Source organism: Elephantulus edwardii, unplaced genomic scaffold (genome assembly GCF_000299155.1).
Source record: "Elephantulus edwardii isolate Elephantulus edwardi_28Jun2011 unplaced genomic scaffold, EleEdw1.0 scaffold00004, whole genome shotgun sequence".
In the NCBI taxonomy this organism is placed as follows: domain Eukaryota; kingdom Metazoa; phylum Chordata; class Mammalia; order Macroscelidea; family Macroscelididae; genus Elephantulus; species Elephantulus edwardii.
The window spans coordinates 37,752,349-37,758,875 of record NW_006399754.1 but is presented as its reverse complement, the minus strand read 5'-3'; positions in this window follow the sequence as shown (position 1 = coordinate 37,758,875).

Below are 6,527 nucleotides of genomic sequence, written 5' to 3'. Positions count from 1 at the left end.
GTAGTTGAATGCCTTTGCATAGTCAGTAAAATACAGACCAACATTCCTCTGGTATTATCTGCTTTCAGCCAAGATCCATTTGACGTTGGCAATGATATTTCTAGTGCCATGGCCTCTTTTTTTCTGTTTTTTTTTTTTTTTTAAAAAAAAAACAAACTCCAATTTTATTTTAATGTGAAATTATGTTGTAAGAGTGCTAGGGCATCTGAGAGTTACAGATGTTGAATTATGTTTATTATTTTTTATAGACTTGATCAGTGGCTAGAGTTACAACATATTTATACAATACCTCATAATACTGGTAGTTCAAATTCAATTTCAGTTATTAGATTTTGTACTTAATCTCCTTATTACACATTTTTCTCTTTTTTCAAATTAAGTAGCCTGGCCCTTAAAGGCACAGAGAAATATAAAACTAGAATATCCCATAATTGCTCATTTACTCTATATAGTACTATATATATATATACAATAACATGCAGATAGCAATAATCCATCACTAATATAATTACCGAGAAGTTAAAATGTTTATGGCTGTCTTCTCCTCATTCTTGTCTTATTTTTAAAAGTTATACTATATCCACATACACAAGACATAACAGCTATTACATAGAATATTTTCCCTACTATGTCATTTATCTTAATTCTGCAGGCAATTGTATGTATATGTCCCTAGTCATTTTGGTTATTTGAATTTTGCTTTAATTAATACCGCAGGAAGGGGTTAACAGACTTACATGCACGGACTCTTGACTGTTACCTGGATGTGGGTCCAGATGATTAAGAATCAAGAACTCGGTAATTTCTTCTTAATCCTTTCCTGGCCATGGCCTCTTTTAAATCCACTTCTATCTCTGGCAGGTCTCTGTCATTGTACTTGTTCCAGGCATGGCTAGATAAGCTTCAGCATTATTTTCCTTGTGTGTGTTATTAGTAATTTTGTTGCTGTTATTGTTATGTGCTGTCCAGTCACCTGTGACTCATAGCGACTTTATATACAACAGCTCTGAAGCCTGCCTTATCCTTAGCCAGTCTCACTGATTCCAACACACCTACACCCATTGCCCCAGTCACTGTACCAACCCATCTCATCTAGAATCTTCCTCTCCAATCCTGTCCCTCCACCCTTCCAAGCCTGATGTCCTTCTCCAAGGATCGGTTCCTCCAGGCCACATCCCCAAAGTATGTGAGATAGAGTTTCAAAATCCTAGCTTCCAAGGAGAAACTTGGTTTTACCCTCTCCAGGACAGGCTTATTTGTTTTTTTAGTGATCCATGGTATGTTCAAGACTCTTCTCCAGCACCACAACTCAGACATCAATTCTTCTTCTGACATCCTTAGTCACTATCCAGAGTTCTGATGCACAGCAAGTATTTGCAACGACCATGGCAGGGGTGGCATCCAATTCTAAATAACATGCCTCTGGAAATTTTGTGAACTTTGATAAGTGACTATAGTTATAGAAAGTTTGCAGGCCTTTTGTTCATAGGGTTGCTGTAAGTCATGTTCAACTCCATGGCAAACAACGGTGAGAACAACATGGACTAGATCAGGTGCACCTTAGTCTCTAGATTGACATCGTTGCTTCCCAGTACTCTGAAAATATCCCTGACAGCAGATTTACCTAATGCAATTTGTTTTTTTTATTTCCTGGCTGCTGGTGCCAAGAGTATTGATTGTGGAGCTGAGTAAGCTATAGCTGTTAACCTCTTGCTCAAGAATTTTACGGACACTTTATGATCCAGAGTCCTGCCACAGATGTTGAGCTTCAGAAGTTGGGCACAGTCCTTTTTCTTGAAAGTCTTAGGGCCTTCGCAGGAGGGCTCTGGAGAGCCGCTCCATTCAAAGGATCAAGGTTATTTGTTTCCCAGTCAGTTAAAATATCATGGGCCACAAAATTTGGCTGCTATGCCGCAGACATGGGGCCTCGTGTTGATGACGGTGATTACAGATGCGTTTAAAACTAACTCCTGGCCCAATGGGGTTAGTGTCTCACGCCCGTGACATCTTAGAAAGCACCAAGAGGCTGCTCAGTGCCCATCAGATTGGGCTTTATAAACATGCTGGGACCTTGCTTAGTGAAGGTAGGAAAGTCACTAGTCTTTCTGAATTTTGGGTTCTTCTAAGAGAAACAATACCTTTTTCAGAGTTGTCACAAGGATTCAAAGAGCTCATCTGATGAGTAACTCTTGGCACAATGAGTCAAGCAAAATGAGAAAGGGCCACTTCCTTGCACTGTCTCTCCACCTCAGCCCTGTCACCTCCGCGGTCACTGCTGCCTCTCCTCACACTGTCTCTCCACCTCAGCCCTGTCACCTCCACGGTCACTGCTCGCCTCTCCTCACACTGTCTCTCCAGAGCAGCCCTCCTCACCTCCATCACCTCTGCAATCATTTTTAGCTCTCCTCACACTGTCCTGTCTTCTCTCCACAGCAGCCCTCCTCACCTCCACGGTAACTGCTCACCTCCCAACAGAGTTTGCTTTTACTCGCCCAGCAGCGCCTGAAGCAGTTGGTGCTGGTAAAGCTCACACGTACGTGCAGGAACCACCAAACACTGCACACTTAGTGATGTGACTGGACACTTGAGTTTAGTGGCCTGAAGGAGAGCATAAATGAGGAAGGACCATCAAAGTCTGGAAAAGGTAAACTCATGTCCATTTCTCACAAAATCCCCGAGACCTTTTCCTTCTGATTAAAAAATGCTAATGAAATGATCTCTTTTGAATCAGTCTCACATTTTAATTTAAACAAAATAGATGATAATGACTTGTATAACATGAAAAAATTAGGATTTAAAAAATCTCATAGCCCTTTGGAGCTTTCCATTTCCCTTATGACTGTCCTTGAGCCAAGGTTTACAGAACACATCAATGTTCCTCCCACCTGTCATGCACGTTACGTGACACTGACTGTAACCCCGTGAGCCAACAGCATGTTCCCACTCCTGCCCTGTGTCCCCCATTTCCACTCCTCCTTTTACCCTAGACTTCGTGACTTCTGAGTTCTTTCTGGGCAAATGCTGCCCCTCTGATCTTGTGTGGTGACTGAGCTGGGAGTGCTTTCTTCTCCGGTGTGACCTTAAATACATCAGTTATTCAGCTGGTTATGGAGCAGAGGGAGCGATTTAAAATCCAGGCGTGCAGTGTGACTAAGGCCATGGACGCGGGGTCTCCCGAGTTTTGAATAATGAGATATGAAGCTTGCAATTAAAGACATCAGTTTATGAGGAGAACATGGAAGCACTGTTCATTCTTGGTGTTTGTTTCAACTGTTATCATGCCCACACTCCTTGTATGGGCGGTGGGCTCTGGAACACAGACTGAACACAGTTAGGAGTTAACCACTGTTGTCAAGCTGACCCCAGTTCAGGGACCTGAAGGCCAGATGGAACTGTCCCCCAAGATTCCCAAGGCTACAGTCTTGGAGGAGGCTGACTCCTCATCCTCTCCCTGGGGAGCTGCCTTTCACTTAACAGCCACTGTGCCACCAGGGCTCCTAACCTTAGAAGGTACCATCCTGAGAAGAAAAAGAGGTGATCTGGAGTGTGTGAACAAGTCAGAAACGTACACGGTTAAAAGTCATAGCATGAGTCCAGGACAGACTTAATTGCTTTTTGCAGGAATTAAACCATAGATAATCATGTGATGGGCTGAAATAGGTCATGATTTCTAAAAATAACTTTATGTAAATACAAAATAAGAACAACTTGAACTGTGACGGGCATGTCATCAGAACAGGCTTTTTCTTGTTTTTGTTAGATGCCATCAAGTTGAGTACGACTCCTAGTGACCCTATGCACAGCAGTTCTGAACCCTGCCTGTCCTGGGTGGGCCCTCCGCACACTGCCTGACACACTAGTGTCCATTACAACAGTTACCATGTCAATCCACCTGGTCAAGGGTCTTCCTCTCCTTCGCTGACCCTCCACCTTTCAAGCATCATGGCCCTCTCCAAGGAATAGTCCCTCCAGCAACATGCCCAAAGTGTGTGAGGTGAAGCGCCATCATCCTTGCCTCCAAAGGATCACTCCGGCTGCACCCGCTCCATGACATACTGCATCAGCGAAAGAGAGAAAGGCCCTCCATGAGCTAGATTGAGTGTCTGCCACATGGGCTCAAGTGTGTCAGAGATGGTGAGGACAACAGGGTAGGACAGGGTCAGGGCTATTGATCACAAGGTGTCTGTGAGTTGTACTCAACTTCACTGACCTTCACCTTTCAGTTAGCACACTAAAACATCAAACACTTCGTCACTAGGGCATATTCATGGGGATCATAATTCAACCCACAGTATAAAGCACCCGCTTCTCATTGTCGGTGTATAAAATACTTGGTAATCTAAAGGGCTTATGTTCTAGTGTCAGATAAGTGGCTCTGCAGTGAAAGCATTCTCTTGCTGACTAAAATGTCTGTAGTTCTAACCCATCAGAAGCCCTGTGGAAGAAAGATGTGGCAGTCCATTCCCATAAAGATGGCAGCCTTGCCAATTTCTGAGCTGGGCCTCCCACTGTCCTACAGCGTGGCCGTGAGCAGGGACTGTCTTGGCGACAGTGGGTTCACGGGACTCAGTTACCACGAGTGGCAGACCTCACCTTGGGTATATGTGCAGTTCTGGTTCTCGTTAGAATGAAAGTCCTCGACACATTAAATTGAATTGAGGAAAGTTGTGGAATACTCATGCATGAGGGTATTATAAAACGGAAATTATTAAAGAAACATGGAATGCAGGCCTACCAACAGACAGAGGGGAGAACTATACCACATTCACATTTTTACCCAACTTTTTGGTTTAGTTATTAGGAAAAATAACATGCCCTGGTGACTTGGCAATTCAGCCCCGATTGCTTCCTGGAAGACCCCGCCGTTACAGCCATTCTCTCAATCCAGCTTCTTGAGAAACGTCCTCTCTTTGCCATCTCTCCACCTTTCCAAGAATGATGTCCCTTTCCCACGAACGGCCCCTCCTGACAACATCCCAAAGTGTTTGAGGTGAAGCTTCCCCATTCTGGCCTCTGAGGAGCACTCCGGCTGCACTATTTCTACGCTATCTCTATTTGTTCTTCCGACCATCCATGGATATTCAGTATTCTTCTCAAACACTACAAGGGCATCCACCGACTCTGTCACCCTTGTTCATTGTCCAACTCTCACACTCATGGCAAATGATTGAAAAGGCCACAGCCCGAATCAGGGGTACCTTAGTCTTTAAACTGACAACATTGCTCCTCAGTACTTTGGCATGGCTCCTGAGCAGACATTCCCAATGCAATATGTCTTTGTAGTCAGTCTGTAAGTTGAGCAAATTCATCAACCAGGACTCTATGAAGAAGAACATGGCTGCAGGGTTGGATAAAGACTCATTCCATGACCACTATGCAGAAAAGTCAGGCTTCCCATGAGATGAAATTGCGTCCTCCAGCCATGGCAGCTGGACCAAAGGTGTCAGCACCAAATAAAAATCGGCTTTGGGGCTTTGCCGTCACGTCAGAGAGGAAGTTCCACGTGGCACAAGCTCATGCCATGAAGACGGTGTCCATCAGCGAAAGCGAGCATGGGATCAGACTTAGACACTTATCTAAAGAAAATCTTTGGACAGATCAATTCGTTTATAAAACTGATGAAAACAAATATATTGGAATGCAAATACAATTTTTAAAATGTGTTTAAAATCTTTACTTCTGTTTAAGCAGGAGCTTACAGAACAAATCTGTTTTCCAATCCACATTCATACACACTTTGCTCACTTCTGCAGCCGTCTTAGCCCTCGTTTCCCTCCTGTCCTCCCGATTTCTGGGCGTTATCCTTGGACAAATGATGCCCTTTTGATCATGTATGACTGATTGCTGTCGGAAATATGCACAGTAAAGCACCCAGGAAGCCCACAATTTGTATACAAAATTTTCTGGAACACTGTGAGAGGTGAGCCATTCTCACCCACTTTTTCTGAATCATTCCTCCCTGTTTGAGAGAAAATCAAGCTTACTGCATTATTTTGGACAGTGTTAATATGGTCAAAGAAAGCTTCCTTCCGAGATGTAGTGACAGCATGATGAAAGCAATTACGCATGTGAAAATACCGGTGAATATGGTGAATTTATATGTAGAATCCCTGGTGGTAAAGCAATTGGCTGCTAACTGAAAGGACACCAGTTTGAGCTCTTCTCCCTCAGCAGAAAGTCGAGGCCATTAGCTTCCGTAAAGATGACCGCCCCGGAAACAGTGGGTGCAGCTGGGCTGCAGCCCGCAGAGAGGATCCCATCCAGGAGGCGGCTCGCTGGGAGTGGGAATGGCCGTGGCAGCATCGGCAGCCACACACAGTTAAGTCCCCCTGGGCTCAAGCTGTGCATTAGTCCTAACTCCCAAGGCCAAGCCATAGCCCGTTCTGAGAGATGTGATGAGCAGACTTGAGGGCAGGCCCTCAAAGCAAGGCCAGGGACACAGAAGGGGACAGGCCCTCAAAGCAAAGCCAGGGACACAGGAGAAGGGGACAGGCCCTCAAAGCAAGGCCAGGGACACAGGAGAAGGG